This window comes from Protopterus annectens, chromosome 2.part0 (genome assembly GCF_019279795.1).
Source record: "Protopterus annectens isolate FY-2018-M chromosome 2.part0, PAN1.0, whole genome shotgun sequence".
In the NCBI taxonomy this organism is placed as follows: Eukaryota; Metazoa; Chordata; order Ceratodontiformes; family Protopteridae; genus Protopterus; species Protopterus annectens.
This window is the reverse complement of record NC_056728.1, coordinates 1,878,325,786-1,878,349,304: the sequence shown is the minus strand read 5'-3', so window position 1 is coordinate 1,878,349,304 and position 23,519 is coordinate 1,878,325,786.

The window sequence follows — 23,519 nt, the reverse complement described above, 5'->3', positions numbered from 1 at the left end:
TTTTGTATGTTGTGTATTTACCATACCATTGTATATGTGGTTCTGCTTAAATTCAGAATGATTAGGAGCATTATTTGTACAGTCACCTTTTTTAGATATATTTTGCTTTTCTTTTGGTCTCACCCCTTGCTGATGATAGTTGTCTTGTCTATCGCTCATTTTCTCCTTGGAAAGTGAGTGAAAAATCCTAGGAAAGAAATCAAATGAAGGATTACTTCCACCATATTCATTTGGATGCAGACTTTTGTTTGACCTAGTAGTCACTTATAGTTCTCCATTCCATCTATATGCAATAGTTCTTGGTTGTCTGTCAACCCCATAGTGTCCGTTGGTGTATAAATGTTCGAATGTTTGGAATTTAACATATTGACTATTTGGGTAAGTTCTCCAATAGCGGTGCCAAATTCCTATCTCATTTCAGCTAATTCTGCTGCAAAAGCATGATGCTCAGCCTCCATTGACTCCATCGCCCCTGACAATTCCATAGTATTCAAACCAACAAACACAGTGAAGAATACCATGTTAATAGCAAACGCCAACCAATAAAACCAAAAAGTCAAGCACAGTGGGGGAAAACAGAAAATACGAGGCTGTTGATCTCAAATATGAATATTTATTGATAAATGCTTCACAAAACAAATAAAAACAGCATAGAGCATATAGTACTAAATACACTGACTTAGTCGCCATGTTTTTCATCCCTAAAATACTGGGATGATATCAGATCACACTTCAGAAACAAGGTTTAAGTGTTCAAATACTCTTAATGGAGTCAATTAGTCAATTAACTGTTTTATACTTAAAGCAATAAACACACTCCATTAGGAGAAACGTACATTATCCAAATGACATACACTGGTGCACAGACTAAAAAGATATCAGGTAGATAAAATCATAATTAAAAAATTCAAATTGGAATATAGAAGAGTGTCAAACAAGCATATAAACCATAATGCTCTGCACAAAGTTTACCCCATAGCCTAATAAAAATAAATAGTCGCTATGAATAATATGTGTAGCTCACATGCAAGCATCAAATATCCACACTGTTAAAAATTTCAATAACAGTCATACAAAAAAATAAAAATGTGGTGGGAAAGTTAGATATAAAAGCATATTCAATAAAAGTAGGTCATAATATAGTATATACAGTGTATGCCATTTGGATTATGTACATTTCTCCTAATGGAGTGTGTTTATTGTTCTAAGTATAAAATAGTTACTTAACTAATTAACTCCATCAAGAGTATTTAAACACTTTAACTTTGTTTCTGAAGTGTGATCTGATGAAGTCCCAGTATTTTAGGGATGAAAAACGCGATGACTATGTTAATGCATTTAAGCCTAAATGCTGTATGCTATTTTTTTTTTCATTTTTGTGGAATGTTTATCAATAAATATTCATATTTGGGATCAAGAGCCTTGTATTTTCTCTTTGCCCCCACTGTGTTTGACGTTTTGGCTTTATTAGTTGTTTTTTGCTATTAGCACAGTGCTCCTTCACTGTGTTTCTTAATCTATGATGTGAGCTAATGTATTCATGGACACTGCTGCCATTTCATTACATGTGCCATCTATAACAGCTGCAGCAATATGCCTCCAGACAACTGTTGACATGGTATAAAAAACTTTTATGTATATTGTTGGCTTATTAAGGTGTGTTGTTGTAGTGGAGCAGATCAACATTCTACACAGTTCTCATTCCACCATCACAATGACACTTGCAGTATGGCACAAGTGCACATGTTTCTACCTACCATCATTAAATGCTCTGTGATATCAGTATAAGTTCTTACTGATTACATGGGCACATACATCTGGTTTCATCCACTTGTTGTAATGCTGTGACATACACAAAAATATTGCATGTTTTGATAAGTTGCAACCATGTGGAATTCATTGGATGTGTAGTTGTATTGCTAATCCCAATGATTATTGAGGTTGTCAGCAGCACCACTGTGTAACTATTAGCATTTGTGTCTGGAAATGCTCAGCATGAGCCATAGTCAACTGATTTGTAATGTGCCCTTATGTGATATCAGGCCGCTCAAGCACAGCTTTCCCATAAAACACACATAGGCATATGTTCTGCAATTGATGTAATTATGTGACATTGGGACAGCTATATGACTTGTATGAACAGTACCATTGTGTAGAATGTGATGCATGATCAATGTTGTATTTATAGCTGTTCTCTCAAATCATTTATTTCAATGCATGTGAAATGTTAAGGGGGATACACAATTAAGCACAGAGATATTTATGGATGCCACCAGCCATACTCCACCAGAGAAAATAGACAATCTGCCAGCTGACAGTTTGTCTCACACTTCACCCCGCTGTCACCACTGGTTATCATCCAAAGTATACATGCAGACATTGCTCAGTTTTAATTCTCAGGAAGGCAGCTCATCTCTGCACTCTCTGTGGCTAATAACACAGAATCAATGGGCCCTGACAACATCACAGGTTGCCTATAATATGGGAGCATGCATATGCAATTAGTACTAATGCTCATTGCTCAAACATGAAATCTCAATGTAGGCTTCATGCTAAGCCTACATGGAGTTTATTGATTCCGTGGGCATATTTATTATACTGTTTAAGCTGTACTTTAAGTAAAACAATATGCATAAAGTAGAATAAGGAAAAACATTAAAAGCATGTATGCATCAATAAGGTAGGCCAAAATGGAGGAAAAACCTAGGGAAACAAATGTATGTTAAGAATAACACTCAACTTCTTTGCTCAAGAATCAAGAATAAAGCTAAAAACATGGGGACACAAAGGTGAAAAGTCAGAGACAGTTTTTAAATTTACTTAAAAAGTTAATGGAACAATATATTTTCTGAACAATAAGATGCATGAACTTCTAATGTCTATCATTATTGAATAGCTGTAATCTTCACCTTGGGATTCATTAACAATAGTGCAGGTTTTGCACATAGCCTAAACAACTACAGCATGTTAGTGTGATGAACAGCATACCTATTATGTGAGCATGCTCAGACAGCTTATATAAAGTTAGGGCAAATTGAGTTAAAGAATTAAGATGCACGGGAAAATTAAATAAGGAGAATGCACACAGAATACAATGTTAATAGAGCAGACTTAAGAAGGAGGGGTGGGTTAAGAGAGAGAAAACGTACTCAGCTAATGCACTCAAATGTGATTATTTTTCAAAGAAACATTTTAAACAGAAAGATGCCAATATTGATGTAATAATAAATAATCCTGTTCCCAGTCCTTTATCAATGTACATAACTAAAACAGACATGCTATCAATGGATGTGAGAAAGGCACGATGCAACACTGTAAGAAAGGGGAGTAAATGTGATATTAATGCTGATACCATGCAGAGTTGAGATAACAGTTAGCAAGGACAGTGGATACATTAGGAGATATTCACATATGCTGCATTTATGGAATACAATGTGTGCGTGTGTGTGTCTGCACTCGCACGTGTGTGCGTGTGTGTGTGTCTGTGTAATATCTGAATCTACCTAATAATGGTGAGACCGTAATATCAAAACCACAATATGTCGAAACTGCGTAAGATCAACCTACTAAAAATCGTAAATTTAAAACATTGAAAACACTGCAACAGACATTTGTTAGCAGCCCTATTCACTTGTAACACCAGAAACAATGATCCCGTGCTTGCACACTACACATCAGGCTTGCTTAAACTGCAGACTAAGCCATAAAATAAAAAAAATACATGTGAGTATACCATTTATTAAACTGTTACATTACATTTTCAATACTCTGCTAATATATTTTAATAATCACAGTGAACTATAGTATAACTTGTTAGAATATTGTCAAATCAAAGCACATATTGCTCATGTCTGCAAGTACCCAAATGAATGTGGATCATGCTGCATTCATAACAGCAGATACTACAGTTAAACTGAAGAAATAAAACAAAATGTAGCTGTATAAATGATTTTGCAGGGGGGGGCAAGCCCTCTTGCACCACCCCATGTGGGGGCCTGTGCTCCCCACACCCCCTGCTTCTTAAATATACCAAGTCCAAGATCGCACTACAGTGGGGAAAAGGATACATTTCCTGCTCCTTATTGTAGCGCCGTCTCCGTTCCACTTATTTTGTTTGTTCAAACCATTCATAAAGCTATTTTTTTCTTAGTTCAGTTTAATAGTAGAATCTGTTCTTATGAATGCAGCATGATCTGCATTCATAAGACTACTTTCTGTCATGTGCAGAAGGTACTTTGAATCAATATTACAATTTTCGATGTTATGTAATTTCGACCTATTGCGATTTCAGCATTATGGTCTCAACGTTATTAGGTTCAACATTGTGGTTGTTCGATTTTATAAATATTTTATAAAGTAGATCCATATCATATCTCTCAACCTGGAAACATTAAAAATCTGGAAAAAGGCCCATGAAAAGGGGGTACAACCGGCCAAAAATTGGGACACTGATTAACACAAAATTTGCATACATAATTATGTAATCCCACCCACTTAAATAGAATTGTGGGATGCAGTCAACATACATTTTCTGCAATATTCATTGAGTCTTCAAATCAGCCTATAACTAACTGTACAAGCCTCACCAATACAGGAAATCTGAAGGATTCTCTCAGTTCTGCATCTGTAATGGGTATTGACAAAATCTTGCTGATAAATTTAGAAATCAAAGAAAAGCAACAGTTTGAGTGTTACCAGATGGTAAATGAAAAAAACAGTGCAAATGTTGCATGTTGCTAACTTTGACAGAAAAAGCCAATCATGGAGGGTGTGCCACCTACACACATGAAACAAAAGAAGTAAGGAAAATGCATCCCATGCCTATAACCAGATACAAACTCCCGAGTGCAGTCTGCTGACAACTGCTTTACTCACAGTCATATGTGACTCTCAGCTGTCACTGAATTAATAAATAAATACACAAGAATTCAGTCCAATTATTCCTGAAGGAAAAGCTCCTGCCCTTAAGCACATTCACAAAAATAACTTTCATCTCTATATTTTCAAACCCATCTCCAAGATACTCCAAAGTCCAAATGCAGACTTTATTTTTCTAATTTGCAGGTTTCAATCTCTTTTAAGCAGGACACTTTTTCATTCATAGATCTAAACAATAATCCATGCTCAAACTTACCAAAAGAAAAACTCACTAGGCACAGTATGATGCAAGTATTAAATGTATTCCAATAATGAAACCTGAAAAATTGAAATCCAAAGTCTTAGCGTGCAAAACCATCACAACATGAGTCTCTGATGTCACAGATTATATAATTAAATAAAATAAGTTTCCTTTTACAATATTTTACAATATTCTGAATTCCTTTTCCTGTTTATAGATCTCTTACTTATTACAATCACAACTACACTGAGAAACTTCCACATAAATATGTCAAATACCATGTGTGGAAAAACTAGACCAGTCTTTACATACCACCTCCATATAGCTTAAAAAAAAACATGACTCAAAGTAGCACAACACCCAAATTTACGTAATACAGCAGCAAAGGTGCACCAAAGTTTTAACCACTTTCGAGTGTTAAGTTGTCTTGTGGTATTACTCATACTTACATATAGAAACCTTCTTGTGGTCCAGCCTCCAGACAAAAGACTGCAGTAGATGTAGCCAACCTTGGAGCAGACCACAATGTTGGGAGACCCAGCCTGCTTCATTCTCCAGTTCAGCAAAAATTTCACTCATGTGTCACTTGTGACAGATTGGCAAGCTGTCCCAATATGGATTGAGTGTGCTTACTTCTTCCAGAGTGCCAAACAGCTTTACTTTTATCCCTTTTCTCATAATCCTGGTACATGAAGTGCTACCAGCATCTTTTTCTAACAAGTGTTAGGTTTCCATGAATGGAAATGAGGAACAAAACTGAACTGGAGAACAAAGAAATGGCATTGGGCTCACACTGATAAATACAATCAAAAATAATTAATAAATAAACATTACTACATAAGCTCTTTCATTTCTTTCATCAGAAACTTCCTCGGACAACAAACCAATACAAAAGTTCACATTAAATACTTAGAGAAGTTCAAAACAACCAATGAAATCATTGTATGACTGCCAAGCCTCCATAGGTGCTAAATTGCACTAAAAGAGACATGCTATGATATCCCTTCAACATGTTCACGAAATTTGTAAATGAATAAACCATGTAAGTACTCAAATAAATAATTATTTAAAACGTAAAAAGAATGTAAAAATGTGTTTTGAATAATTACATGTTTAAAAATAAAAATGTATTTCAATTATATTTGAGGGTGTGAGTCCATTGCCATTAATTTATTTTCCAGATCCATGAATGGAGTATAACATGTTTGATGACCTGAGTACTTGAGTAGCAAGGTATAATACGGGGTGTCATCCTACCTCTCAACTCTCTCTGTTTTGTTTTATTTTTGCCCTCTCACTTTTTTTTTTTGTAGTAAATAACTGAGGATTATATTGAGTTAATAATGTCAGACATGAATACATTATTGTTATGGTTTAGGATGTGAAGTACTTACCTATGAGCCCATGAACCTATAATTGCATGTTGATGCAAAAAAAAAAATCAAGATTTCAAAGGGCCACTTGGGAATTCATGGCACCATATTATTTTAGCCTCAAAACCAGGAAATTCTGAGGAATTCGGTATGGTTGAGAGGTTGCACGTTAGAAAGGGACATGTTTTACCATTTGTTGTCATTTGACAAATATAGACAGTGGGGTATATTATCCTGACACATGTATTAATCAAACATATGTTTCATATTCATATATATCATAAACAGTACTATAATAACACTCAAAATACACGTGACAAATGACAACAGAGATCTGATGTCATTTGAGTAGTTCAAAGTTGCCATTCGTAAATGGAGCACATTTCCCACATGATTATACTAAGCATACTCACAAGAAATTAAAGTGAACTCTGTCATAATAACAAGTAAACAACAGATACACATAAGAAAGTGTCCTAACACAAGCCAATTGCACTTTAGGATGATTTTGCATAATGCCATACAGTAAGAAATGTTACATAAGTCATCATGTTAAATAAAGCTGCGTAGTGTGAAGAAAGCTATCACAGCAATGCATTAATGTTCATAGGAAGTCATGTAATACAGTGCATTCTTATACAGAAGTTAGGTTTACTATCAAAACTTAAAAATTGCATCGGTCAACCGGCATGTGGTCAGCTTGCAGTTTCCAAGTCGGCAGAATGTCGAACCAAAATCAACTGACTATACTACAGCGAATGGGCAGTGTAGTTCGATCATTTGGGTTCTACATTGTGCAGGGAGGTTGCAGTTCAGTGAGGAACAAGGAATTAACCCATCAGAGTTGCTATATTTAATATGCAGGGGGTGTGGGGGGCAGACCCCCCCACATACGGGGGATGCAGGGAGGTGCAGTACCCCTGCAAAATAGTGGAATTAATGTACCATTGACTGTAGAGTTTAACAGTACTTAATGTGCATAGCAGGAGGTGAGTGACGCTGATGCGCTCTGTGCCTAATGCAATCGCCAAGAGTTACTGGGGCAAGTATGTATGCTTTATATAAAGGTTAAGTTATGTCTGCTCAAGATGATATACAGTGATGGACTAAAAATTCTTGTCTGCCTTCAATTCAGACCTGATGCATACTTACCCCATGCCTCTCTGAGGTGAGTTAGTCTTTCATGATGTCCCTCACACTCTTGTGCTATCTCTGCTGCTGCTGTACAAATATATAAGCAATGGTCCCAGCAAGAAGTGCATTAGAGTGACAAAGTCAGTCTTTTCACATCTCCTTGTCACATTACAAATTTAATTTCTGACACGTATCATCATAACTTTAGGCAATGCCAAATAATGGTGAAAGGGACAGACAACAGCTGACATACTGTTAGCAATACTGAGAATATTTGAGTTTCAGACAACAACACAATGATATAACAAATGTTTGTCAATATGTATTCACAACCCCCAGTTTGCAAAATTATCTGTAAACTGGATTCAAACTTTGCATCATCTGCTTCTTTTTTAAATTAATTTCACTTACACCTTGCACCACAGACATAATCAGCTGACAGCTGGAATTTCTTCACTCAGTACTGTCCAGAGTGCTAATGAAAACATACACTGGCACCAGTCTAAATTGTGCTACTGATGTCATTTCATATAAAATTTCTCAGTTCATACCTTATGAAGTGGATTGTTTCTCACTGTACAGAACACTGCCAGTCAAGATTGAGCAAGACCACACTGCTCACAAAGGATGTAGGAAAAAAAACACAAAAACTTATATAAAGTAAAGGAAACACTGTGAAACATTTATTTAAAATGCAAAGAAAATAAAATTTGAGTAAACTCCTGTACTGGAACTAAAAAATCAATAAAAGAACTAAACAAAAAACAGACCTAGGAAGCCGCAAAGCCCAGAGTTAAACACTTTATTAAACAAAATACAAATTGGTTAAGCACTTTCATCTATTAACAAGAGATCTTCAGAACCAAAGTGCCATAAAAAGAAACCATATTTAAAAATATCAGTGAAGCAACTGTTAATAAACACACCTGTGTTCCAGACCAATCACACTTGCACACGTAAAAATAGTCATCAACCCCTCCACTCACTACAGAAATGCTTGATCAAGGAATATTAATACATTTAAAACAAATAAATAAATAAATAGAATATTAATGTTGTGTATTATATACAAGAGGCCCTTCTTTTCAAGTCATTGTAAATAGAAATGCAGTCATTTAAACCCGGGTGGTTGGCTGCATTCAGCCTCAGTTACCAAAACATCCCTCATTGCAACAGGCAATTTTTCCAATCCCCCAAGAATGGCTGTGCCTGTACCTGCTCGAGAATGGAAAAGAACATTTTTTAAAACCTACACAATCTAAAGAGTGCTTTGCCAATGCATTTTTTGAATCATGCTTGTGATTACTATACATGTGTTGGTAAGTTCTCTTATGAAGTGAGTTCTTAGGCTTGCCAACATAGTATGCTTTACACATCTCACAAGTAGCGAGATAAACCACTTTTGCTGATTGACAATTAAATCTCCCCCTGTTCACACCCACTGATAACTTAAATGGCCATAACTTAGGCACACCATTGTTGATGTAGGGACAGTATTTACAGTGTCTGCATTTCACCCTGTTGGTAGAGGTACTATCACCTCCTCTTGATCTTTCTAAAATTCTTTTCAAATTAAGTTTGTTTTTAAAAATAAAGGCAGGTCCATTGGAAAAATACTTCTCAAGATCTTCATCACATAAAATCAAGTACCAGTTCTTCCGGACCACTTGTTGAATATCCCTTGCATCCAAAGTAAAGTGCAAAATCATGCTGATTGGGTTAAAACCCCTGTTCTTTTAATTTGAGTTCACTGTATAACCATTCCTGATAATGGGTGCATATTTGTCCCTATGACCAGCCCAAATATCACTGCAAACTAGGTTGAGTAAAGTAATGGGATAATTCCGTTCCAACAACATTGTCTTAAGCTCTTCAAATTGCTTATAACAATCCTTATGCTCTGAAGTCAGTCTCAAGATACGCATGAATGGACTCTTCTTTTGATGGAAGGGGTGACAAACTTTTGAATGAGAGGAGTGTATTACAAAATGTAAGCTTTCTATATATTTGAGTAATCCACAAATCTTGGTTGCTTTTTATCAATTTAATGTCCAAAAAGGTTACCTGATCCAAACTGACAGAAGCAGTGAATGTGAACTTAAGGAAGTTGGTACTATTTTGTAAACACCCAACAAATCCCTCCAAATCATCTTTTGACCCTTCCCACACAAGTAAGAAGTCAAGGTACCTGCAGTACCTTATACATCAATTGAACAGTGGAAACCAGAAAACTGTCTTTAATTCCCACCTTAACAAAACCATGCTGGCAAATAGTGGGGTGCATGATGCCCCCATCAGGGGATTGGCAAAAATTGCCTGTTGCAACAAGAGATGTTTCTGCAATTGAAGGTGAAAGCAGCCAACCTCACGGTTTTAAATGACTGCATTTCTATTTACAATGACTTGAAAAGAAGGGCCTCTTGTATATAATACATGACATTCATATTCTATTTTTTATTTATAAGTCCAAGAAATATCACTCCCCACAGGACTAACGCTACCTGTGCCAAACGCAGTCCAAGCACATAAACTAATATAAAAGGCACAGTAGCGATGCAGGCAGTAAACACAGCACTAACCAAAATGCAAGAAACAAAGCTGAAAAAAACACTGCTTAATGAACTTTAAAATTCGGATTTATTGTGATACAAACAGAAGACGTGGTAAGCGCTTTCACCTGGATAGGCATCTTCAGACCAAAAGAACCCCCCTCTTGTACACCCTTATATAGCAAAAAAGGCGCCAAAAACAGATAGACCATTAAAGGCACAGTACAACCATCATGGTATACAACATAAATTAAGTGCTTACTCGAAAATACATTAACCATAGTAAAAGAAAAACACCTATACCACTCATAAAACATAAACAGAGATGTATAAAAACAAAAAAACTGCATAAATTCATACTGATTGCACAACACTAACAATAAATCCTCTCATAAAAATCATTAGATGAGACATGTTTGGACAGAGCATTGACAGTGGAATGAATCCTGACCTGGTACAGATGTTCCCTTATTCTGTCCCTCAGCCTCCTGTCTGTCTTGCCTACATAAAATGCAGCACAAGCTCCATAGGAGGCTCTGTCCAAACATGTCTTGTCTAATGATTCCACACATCTTTTTCATTTTAAAGTACTAGATCTTACACACACTAGTTTTAGAGGGGGGATGTGAGGGGTAGAACTGAGAGTATTGAATCTAAATGGATTGTTAGACTTAAAGCAGATGTTTTTCCTGGACTGAATGAGAAAGTACCATTGAGACCTTTCCTGAAGTCCAGGAGATTAAAGTGATATGTATGACTGTGCTTTTTATATATATTATGAGAGCATTTTTATGAGAGAATTTATTTTTAGTGTTGTGCAATCAGTATGAATTTATGCAGTTTTTTTTTTTTATACATCTCTATTTATGTTTTATGAGTGGTATAGGTGTTTTTATTTTTCTATGGTTAATGTATTTTAGAGTAAGCACTTCATTTATGTTGTATACCATGATGGTTGTACTGTGCCTTTAATGGTCTATCTGTTTTTGGCGCATTTTTTGCTATATAAGGGTGTACAAGAGGGGGGTTCTTTTGGTCTGAAGAAGCCTATCCAGGTGAAAGCGCTTACCACATCTTCTGTTTTTGTATCACAATAAATCCGAATTTTAAAGTTCATGAAGCAGTGTTTTTTTCAGCTTTGTTTCCCGCATTTTGGTTAGTGCTGTGTTTACTGCCTGCATTGCTGCTGTGCCTTTTATGCTATTTTTTATTTATTTATTTTAAATGTATTAACATTCCTTGCTCAATCATTTCTGTAGTAAGTGGAGGGGTTGATGAATTTTACATGTGCAAGTCTGATCTAGAGTGGAGGTGTGTTTATTAACAGCTGATTCATTCAGATTTTTAAATATGTTTTTTTTACTGCACTATGGTTCTGAAGATCGTCAGGATTCACAAATCTCCATGCAAGAATAAGCTTATTCTTGCATGGAGAAGTTCGTTTCTGTGTAGAGCAGCAGCACACCTTGCATAATAATGAAGGTCAGCTCTTACATGGACATGGGTCTGTGTGTGAGTGCAGGGGGTGTGTCTGAGAGCAGTTCTCTCACAATACACACGGCCCCTGCACTCCATAAATGCTATACGGCAATGTAAAGAGTGTCTGCGGAATACCTCCCAACAACTTGGAGTAAGAAATCTGAAGAAAGTAAACAAGTCTGGCTCATACAGACTTATAGAAAGTTGATAAAATAACAGGTTATGCATTAGCATAATTTGCCGAAGGGTATGAAGTCAGAAGCTCAAATGTCTGTCAGCAATATCTAACTGCAATCACCAAGATGTGTCACTAATTAGCCAAAAGGCCACAAAAATTAGACCAAAAATATAAGGCAAAAATCTGGACATATAAGGTTCTAATTTTTTTTTCAGTCCAGAATAAAGTTTAAGCGTAGCTGCGTGGGTGTGCCCATTGCTTAGCTATGCTTAGCTTAGCTGAAAAGGCACGATAAGTTAAATAGCAATAGACATCCAGCATAAGCAATAGTGTAGTGGTTAGAGCATGCACCTTGCATGAAGTCATTCACAGTTTGAGCCTTATCAAAGCCATTTCCATTTTGTATGTGTAATCATTACAATATTAATCTATTTGTATATGTATGTAGGAAGTAACTTATATTTCTCAACCAGAGTAGTGTATTAGGCCCAGGTGTGAGGTGTCAGTTTAATAAAGTAGTGAAACCCCCATATAAACACAAGTGCCCCATACAGTGTAACACACAAGAATAAATGTAATTACAGCACATTCGGGGATGTCAGGGAAGGTAAACAAATGTATAATATGTAATGAATGATGAATCAATCCCATACAGGTGGTAGTGCAATAAAATAAAACATAAGCAATGCTACGCATTGCACACCTATGCTAACTGGGTGCAAGCATTGTCTACATATGAATGCTAAGCAATGAGTAGCCCAGCTAAGTGGATTTTCCCATTGGTAAGCAGTTTTGAACCTGCTCCTTTAAGCACTGCCAACCTTAGCTAAGCAGGTTTGCCCATAGCTTAGCTTAGCGCAGCATATTCAAAACCATCCAATCACAGCGAAGGGTGGGAAATCAGCCACATTTAAACCCTGCAGGCAGGGAATACAGCTCATAACTGGTTGTAGCTCCCCACTGTAGACAGTATGGCAGGTGTCGGAGAGGGCATGCACTTTCAGGTGCAGAGCTGGGTATACAGAAGTCCAAGTTCATGGTAGGACTTCTGGTAAAAAAAAAACATGACATGAGAGTGCTGCAGGACCAGTATCAGGGCTCCCAATACAAAGCAGAAGCCTGGGAAAGTCTCACCTGGGATCTCACCAGTGCCACTGATATCCCTCAAACTGGTGAGCAGGTCTGGCACCACTATGCCAACTTGAAATGGAGCCAGAGGGAGCTCTTGTAGCAGTGGGTCCAAGAAGCAAGACAGAGGGGAGATGTTCCAGCAGTGTGTAAGTATTCATAGCAATAACTATTTACCAAAGTCCAGCCTGTGTATGTGATGGATAGGTATGCCTAAATGTTTCTCTATTTTCATTACAGCTCCAGCTGAGCGGCCTGCGAACCAGGAAGCCTGTGCCAGTAAGTTGCAAAGGCTGTGTCACAAGGCTGGTGAGTAACAATCCTGCTTGTAGTAGGCATACCAAATAAATATAAAGGAGTAGAATGTCACATGTTAGTATAAACAATGTGTATGGTTTGTACTGAATAAACCAGACAATATGACAGTAATAGTCCCATATAAGTCATATTTAAATAAAACTTTAACTGCCTAGCAATAAAGTTCTAAATTCTGGACTGGTTGTGCTTACTCTGGTATTGTATGGCAAGAAATGTTGCATTCACTAAGATCTGATATCTGAATAGTAATGTTGTGTTAACCACTGTTTCCACACTGTGCTACATAAAACATATGTCTAGGAATGTCTGTATAAGAATGCTGTAATTACAAGGTCAGATTGTACAACCAAGAGAGACTTAGACAGAAAGCATGGCAGGCAAAAACAGCAGTTTTTCAATAGCTTGCTCTGATGAAATACAAATTGTTCTATTTTTAGCAGACACAGTCATGGCTTGAATTCTGGGAGTGGTAGTAAGCTGTATGCATAATTTGAACTAGGATTTTGTGAATATGTGTAGAAACAGTCAGGCAATGTTCACAAGCATCCCCACCCAGAGGTCTTCCAGGTAAGAGAACTGTAACTGCCTAGCAATAAAGTTCTAAATCCTGGACTAGTTGTGTTTACTCTGGTATTGTATGGCTGGAAATGTTGCATTCACCAAGATCTGATACCTGAGTAGTAATGTTGTGTTAACCACTGTTTCCCCCACTGTGCTACATAAAACATATGTCTAGGAATGTCTGTATAAGAATTGTCAGATTGTACAACCAAAAGGGACTTAGACAGAAAACATTAAAGGAAAAGTCAGCAGTTTCTCAATAGCTAACTCTGATGAACCACAACTTGTAGGATTTTTAGGAGACACAGCCATGGTTAAAATCCCGGGAGTGATAGTAAGCTGTATGCATAATTTCAACTAAGATTTTGTGAATATGTGTAGAAACAGTCACGTAGTGTTAACAACCATTCCCCCTACAGGTCTTCCAGGTAAGAGTAGTAGAAAGTAGCTATAAGAAGGTTGAATTATACACTGTGTACAAACATACCACTGCCCAAACCAAGGCCATAGGGTATTGTAATAATACCTGTAGAGTAATGATTAGAACAATGATCAGTAAAGTTGTGAGTACTGCAAGGATATACAAGTTGCAACTGACATATCTTCCCACCCCACCATATCTTCAACAATAATCTAAACACACAAATCAATGGGTATGTTTTACACCTAACCTACTGTTAGGACATATGTCCTATTGTTCAACAAATATTGAAATGTGTTTCTATTAATGTTCCATGTTGAAATACTATCAATGGTGGCATGTTGCTATCAATGTAACCTGCATACCATTGTAATGGCCACTGCGGTTCCATATATGCATGTGTTCTGTTTGCTAAGCAACTGTTCCAAATCTTTTGTTTTGGGTTAATGGGAATATCTATGCATGCTGTTATAAGTCATCCTGGATTGTGTCGACTTTCTAATCCAAATATGTTCTAAAACTGCAACACCATAGCACGTTTGGGAAGGCCAGTCCCAGTGGATGCACGTTTAAAACATCACCTGTTCGTAGGACCGGGTCCTAGCATGTCTGGGTGCCACCCTGGGACCACCTCATCTGCTGGTCCTGCACCACCTTGGGTGGAAATGCCTCAGGGGATGGGGCTCATCTTCCCCCACGGGAGCGAGCATAGACAGGATACCATCACCCAAAGCCAGGTCCAGGGATTGGTGTGTAGTGAGCTCTGAAAGAAATTTGGAGATCTGCTATGCCAGCTTGAGGACCACGTGGTACAATGAGGGTTGATCTGCCCCTCCTGCTCGGCCCTCAGCACAGCCACATTTGGGGCCATGAAGGTGCAGGATTGACTGCCAATCGGTGGGGACCTCAGTCCCTCTATTTCCATTTGGGGGCTCATGGGCTTTTTTTTTCCAAATACCCCTCCCTGTCCAAGGTGTTTACACCCCACATGTGTTATATACTGCCTCTGTATGCTGTCTTGTCTGTTTTCTCTGTCATCCTACCCAACCTACCTCACCAAATATACCAAGTATCCTTCCCCAACTTCCCACTCTCACCTTAAAAAAAAGGCAATCTGTTCCCAAAAAAAAAATCTCGCCCCATACATAGCTGTCCATTTCGAACACATGCCCAATGGATACATGTAATCTGGTTTAATTGGCTTCACAACATATTATTGTTGTCCTCACACCTCTCTCAGTGGCTTGAGTGTCCAAATATACCTACAAATTCAGTATATATGCACAGTTGTTGCTGTAGAAGAAATGGACAGCTATGGGCCTTCCCTACTCCCTGTGCAGCACATCCCTAGCTACTTTCCTTATTGTCTTTCCCTCTGCATGCCCCCTTTTTCACCACTTTCCTATCACCTTTTTTTCTTTTCTTTTAAACAAATTAGTGTAGAGGTAAGTGTGAGAATGCTATTTTATGCAGTAGTAAGCAAGATTAAGCCTGTTTGTGTGGTGCTAAGCAATGCCTGCACAGAATAAGCACTTTTAAGGCTAACTGTCTGTAAGCACATTTAACCGGATGATAGCATTGCTTACCGCTGCACAAACCCCCTTACAACTGCTTAAAAGTACCTTTATCACTTTGTATCCAAAGCCCATGTTCTGCGTAACAACAAAATAATCAGCCCCCACAAGTCCTGGGCATCATCACAACAGCAATTTACCACTAAGCCATCTGAGCTATCTCTATGTTGGATGTTTTTTCAAACAAATCATGCAGTACAGCAGATATATATATATATATATATATATATATATATATATATATATATATATATATATGTATATATATATATATATATATATATATATATATATATATATGTATATATATATATATATATATATATATATATATATGTATATATATATATATATATATATATATATATATATATATATATATATATATAGATATATATATACACACACACACACACACACACATATATATATATATATATATATATATACACACACACACATAAATATACATTATATATATATATATATATATATATATATATATATATATGTATGTATATATATATATGTGTGTGTGTGTGTGTGTATATATATATATATATATATATATATATATATATGTGTGTGTGTGTGTGTGTGTGTGTGTGTGTGTGTGTGTGTGTGTGCATATATGTATACATATGTATATATGTATATAGTGTGGTCACACATTGGATCCACACTCTGAACTTCTTACTGCAACAAATCTGACCAAAGGCTGTGTCAGTGGTGGTGAAGGGGCCCAAACTAGGGAGCTCTTGTAATTATTTCCCTTATCCCTTCCTGCAAAGTGGAACTGGTCTGCCTGGCAACAAAATAATAAAGCCTGCCAAGTCCTGGACCCAGGGCCTTGCAAACTATGATCAAAGCAATGTACCATTACACCATCTAAGTCCTACAAAATAGTGATGACATTCCAAACATATCAGTTAGTACAGTCATCCAACAGCAGGGAAAGGAGTCTGCATAATCAGTCAGGTAGTCTATATATACATGTATATATGTATGGAGATGCATATATGTGGAAAAATGTATACATGATACATATATATATATATATATATATATATATATATATATATATATATATATATATATATATATATATATGGGTCTACTTCACATGGTCGACAGTTCATTTGACCGACTTTTATTTGGTCGACAATTTATTTGAACGACAAGCAGTTTTATGTGGGGGGCTGTGCCCCCCACACCCCCCTAACTATATATATCAACTCCAGGGTCACACAGCATTGGGTAGGGGGGCAAATCTGCCTGTCGACCATATGAATTCTCGACCAAATAACTGTCGATCAAATGAGCTGTCAACCATGTGAAGGGGACCCATATATATATATATATATATATATATATATATATATATATATATATATAAAGAGAGAGAGCTAGAGAGAGAGAGAGCGAGAGCGAGAGAGGTGCATCCACATTCATATCCACATATATGCATGCATACATACATATATATATATAGAAAGGTGAAGAAATACACACACACACATACACACACACACACACACACACATATATATATATATATATATATATATATATATATATATATATATATATATATATATATCTATATATGTCTATATAAATATACAGAAATATATGACAACTACAAAGGCTTGCAATCAGAGGATTATGCTGCTGCACACTGGAATTCTAAATCTGGAAATTCACTCACTGGAAGTATTCCTTAAAATGGGGAACAATGACATCTGTGCTGTAACAGACCTGGTAAAGGCAGCAGGAAGCACCCATGCAGTACCAGCCTATAATTAATTCCAAAACTTTTGGCTGCAGAACATGCACTGAAGCTCTAAAGGTGGTGGTATTTTCATATTCATAAAGGATGCACACACCTCCAGAGGATCTATGTTAAATAAACAAACACTTAAAATGTCGAGTACAACATACTCAAACACTTTTGAGTAAATGTTTATTTAACCAAGAGCCCAGAATGTTGCAAAACACAACACCAAAATGTAATGTTTGGCTACCTACCCATCCAAAGTTCTACACAACACGTAACCAACTAACAGCACCTTCCAATACATTGTAAAAAAAAATAATCAGAACAACATACCGTAACGTTGCGAGCAGGGGTCAAGCCCCCCTGCACCCCCATGTGGGGGACTGCACCCACACACCCCCCTACTTATATATACCAACTCCAAGACTGCACTTCAGTGTAGAAAAGGGAAATTATCCCTTTCTGCATGGTATGGCACTGTTAGCAGTATCTGACATGACGTAATATGTCACATATGTCAGTGCTGGCCAACCAAAATAATTTGGTGCTCAGTTTTCTGACATTCTGGGCTCTTGATTTAATAAATGTTCACTTAAAAGTGTTTGAGTATGTTGTACTTGACATTTTAAGCATTTGTTTATTTAACATAGACCCCCTCCAGAGTGGTAGACCAACATTATGCATTACAAATCCTGCAGGCATAGCTGACATTGAGTAAGTCAGTTGTTCAGGTTGTAGCCTGCTATAGGTCCCCATACATGTCCCAAGACTCATACTCCAGGCCCATAAACTCCCTGGAGAATATTAGTGTCCAACCTAATACTATCATACTGGTTGACTTCAACTACCCCACCATTAACTAGGAATGCTACTCATGTACCGATGCACATGCCCATCAAATCGACCTGGTCCTTCCTAACATGGGTGAATGTTGCTCTACATCAATAGTCAACTCCTCCCTTGTTATATCTAAACACAACTTAATCACCTTTGGAAATCCACAGCCATCCTACCCCCTGCAGAGGTAACCACCATTAAAAGCCTTTCCAAAGCTAACTATGGCCTCATAAAATCTGAAGTTGCTAACCTCACGGTAGCTATGCAAATGGAGACTAGTTGCATGACAGCTGACTCAAACAACAATGCACTATTAACACGTATAAAAATGGATGGCTACCACCTTACCCAATACAACCAGGACCCTCACCTCCAAAAAAAAGGAAGCTGATCTGGTGGTCCCCTGCCATAAAGAAACTACAGAAGTAGGGAACCGATATGGAATAAGGTGAAGTCCCAAGACAGGAAATAAACCCTTATCAGCCTCAATGAATAGTTGAGATCACTCATCAAATACTACAAAGTTAGCTGTGAGAACAGAATTGGAGCACATAGTAAAGACAACCCCAAGTTATGTAAAAAAATCTCCATAGCAATACCAATAATTATTCTGAGCTACAAGACAATGGTACCTTCCAGACTGAGCCAACAAATAATGCCAATATACTGGCTGGCATTTTGAATGCAAACATTACCCCTCGCTCCCCAGCAAAGGACAAGTCACAACACCAGTACACCACCAGAAAACCAGTATTACTGCAGAACAGGTTAAAACAGCACTGTCCAAGGCCAAGAATACAGCTTCTATGGGACCTGAGAATATCCCTGGCTGTGTTCTAGATGAACTACAGAGTGACCTGGCACCTTACCTGTGTGCCCTGTTCAAGCACAGCCTCACCTCAGGCTTTGCCCCTACTGAATTGTGCACTGCTACAGTCACCTCTCTCCACAAACGAGGTTTAACTACAGACCCCAGAAAATACTGCCCCACTGCCTGACAAGTCTGTTATGCAAAGCTATGGAATGCATCAACATCCACCTAATAAACAGGGATATGGGAATCTGCAGACTCAGGATCCCACACAATTTACCTTTGTGAAAAGTAGGTCATACCTGCTCATTCAACCATGTCAGCTTCTTGGCGTCAGTCACCTAAGCTGTGAATGAAGGCAAGGTGACACATACAGCCTACATTGATCTGGCCAAAGCCTTTGATAACATTTCCCACTAACTGAGCTCGGCATCAGCCCCTATATCACCAGGTGGGAACAGAGGCACAAACACAAGGGTAAATTGGACAAACTGCTGTCATACATTGAGACAGTTGCAGATGTCACTGAGTTTGTTATAACATCCTTTGTGAGGCATATGATGTTGGTAATACCAATAGAAGTAAGTATTTACTGACTGCATTCCCTGAGTCCACAACTGATTTACCAAGGACACCAACTGTCTGCTGAACACACAAAACATAACAGACAGACATGTGGCCAGTCTGTGGACAGTGGGCCAGTGGAGAGGTATGTCAGAGATGGGTCTACTTTGAAACATCTAATACCCATAACATCTAAGTTCATAACACTGAAAGCAGAACATCTAAATCCCAAAACATCTAAAACCCATAACATTGAATTACATAACATCTAATACTACAAATCACAAGAAAATAACATTCCCTCCACATATAACAACACCAAACTACCAAACACACTTTTTAACTACGTTTACACCCCACCCATAAATTAAATATACCAACTCCAAGATTGCACTACAGTGGGAAAAAGTAAATTTCCTAACCACACTGTATCATGCCCCCCTGCAGAAACATAGTAAAAAGTCTGTTTGGTAATTTGGTGTCATTATATGTCATTATATCTGGAGGGGATGTTATTTTCATGTGATTTGTACTGTTAGATGTTATGAAATTTAATGTTATGGGTTTTAGATCTTTTGGTTTTAGATGTTCTTTTCTCAGTGTTATGAAATTAGATGTGACGGGTTTTAGATGTTTTGAAGGGGACCCAGCAGAGACATATCACTGTGAGTCATGATGTCTAACACTAAATGCATGTCCAGACAAACCCTGTAAATCTATCAATCCGTCATGCATATAACAGCACTGATGACATAGAATCTGTACACAGATCTGGGGATATGTCCCCCATGATGGGTGGCTGTCTCCACATGTCCTGTCCTGTGATGTATTGTCATCCACTGTATGTGAATCTGTAGGTCACCACCTCTGCAATGTTCCTCATACAGGCAAGGAAATGGGGCAAGGCCCACATTAAGGAATGTCCCATATGTCGGAATTAGCAGCATTGTCCAGGCCCAAAGCACAATACAATGTGAGCACCTACATAGTGGTATGGCCATAGTAATGCCTGACATCTGCACATCTATACAGAGGACAGACAGAAAGTAGATAGCCAACAGGTTATGCATTAGGATGAATGTTTTGAAAGATACATGTCTGAATCTTTAAAGTATGCCATCACTACATGACTGCAGTCCTCACTGAAATGTCCAAAAAACATAGTAGTCTACAGTTAATATCAACATATCAGATCGATATCCAATAGGCGATATATATAAACATACAGCTCAAACACCAACAACAAGTTACTCAGTACCCAGAGTCCAGCTTTGCATGGAGGGGTGTATGGCTCCAGTACAACAATCTGCAATCTACTCTTACTTCAAAAAGCACTGTTAAAAATATAACATAATGATACGATATGTGTTAAAATATTTCTGCCAACCAGTGCACTGTAGCTGGTGTAACATGCAAGTGTGACTACATATATTCTGAGGTACTACCCATGTATGAAACAAAGATTGTGGTAATACCCATGTATACCCAGGTGTCCCACACAGTATAGTCACACCCCTTGCTAATGTAATGACAGCACATAGAAGCATGTTATGTACAGAAAATAAAATACACTTATTAAAGATGTCATTACCTGCTATTTTATAAGACTAGAATGTGATCACTGGTTACCAGGGCTATGCAATACTTAGCAGGTGTAAGCATTACTGAAATATAAATGCTAAGAAGAAGTGCACAGTGGTGTAAGTGCCTATTAATTTAACCGTGCGTTAACACCACTTACCGTAATGCAAAAATGCTCAAAGCTGCTCAAAATCACCTTAACCACTCTGTATATAACAGTCCTTTTTCTGCCTAGCAACAAAATAAACAGCCCTTGCATGACGTGAACCCAGGACCCTGCCACCATAGCCTATGCAATTAACCAGCAAGCCACCTCAATTGCAACATTTAAGGATGTTTTCTCAAACATACAATTATTTACAGCCAGTACAATAGGGAAGAGGCAAGTGTGCAATAAGGAAGGATTGGTGTCTATAAATATATATATATATATATATATATATATATATATACACACACACAAATATATGCATATGAATATACATTTATATATATATATATATATATATATATATATGAAACCAAACACCACCAATCCAACAGTTAAGGAACCGAAAAACAACTGCAGCTCGTACACGGAGAGTATAAAAAATGTTTAATCCACAATAGTTAAGCGCTTTCGACTGGACAATTCAGCCTTCTTCAGAACTACTACAAACAAACTTCTTAGCAGGTTTTTATAGTCACATTGGCATCAATTAGTAGAAAAAACCGCCAAAACATTAAAAGGTATATGCCTCAATTTCATATAACATAGTGGGTTTATACCATCCTTTTTACAATCATTTAAAAACTCATTATTAAAAACACATTCATAAGTATTTCAAATACTAATATAATAATAACTCTATTATGATAAAAAGCTTAACATAATAATCTACAGTATAATAACAATTGTTTAATACATAATTAATTGCTCATCAGCTATGGTACTGAAAGATCTCAGCATGCCTACACAAAATTAATCTTGAACTAATTTGAATGGCTTGACTGTTTAAAATATAAACATTAAGATAATGCCAAAAATGGTTTGATACTTATGAATTCGTTCAAACCAGGGGGCCTAGTGGCATCCAAGACTATCTGCCATTTACTTTCCAATGCCGCTAAGCGCATCTTCCAATTGCCACCAAATACTGAACTCTTCAATTGGTCTATTATTGTAAAACAAAATTTATGTTCAGCCCCCTGTTCTTGTATATGTCTATATAAAGCGTTTTTAGTATCCATTTTCCTTATGCGATAGTAATGTTCATATATACGCTTTTTTAGGGGGCGTTCAGTTTTGCCTATGTAATAGGCAGAACAAACCACACATAACGCCAAATAGACCACTTGGCTTGTGTTACAATTTCCAGTTCTTGATCTAATATAAGTAGAATTCATGTCCTTTAATTTAATGTGTCTGTCTTCATTTATATGACAGCATTGCTTACACCTTCCGCATTTTTTCGTTCCCTTAAACATACTAGATTTGTCTAAAGATCTATTGTCGTTTTCCAATAATCTTTTAAGATTTATCCCCGTCTTATAAATAAATTTTGGTTCACATCCCACAATCTGATCTAGCTTAGTAGCCATAATTATATCCCAATGGTGGTGTAAAATTTCCTGAATATAATGAGTATGAGGTGTATAAGTTAGAATACACGCTCTATTAAAATTTTGGGGTTCATTATCAGCTACATCCACTTTATCCTCATATTTACCCAACAAAGGGGGGTATTTCTTCCCCCATTCCTTGTAAACATACTGAGTTACATCTGTTAACATCTGGTGTGGGTAACCTCGAGTAAGGAATAGATTTTTAAGAACATCAAGTTCGTTTAACATTACAGTGGCTGTTGAAGACATTCTAGCCACACGAATGCACTGGCCTTTGACTATATTTTTAAACACATACTTTGGATGGTTGCTAGTAAAGAATAAATAATCGTTTGAAAATGTAGGTTTTCGATAAATCCTTGACGTAAAGCCATTGTTGTCAAGTCCTATCATCACATCTAAGAAAGGAATGTTAGTACTGCTCGTACTGTGAGTGAATTTAAGAAAATGAGAGGAGTTGTTAATATATTGCATAAATTCATGCAATTTCTCGTAAGAACTATGCCAGAG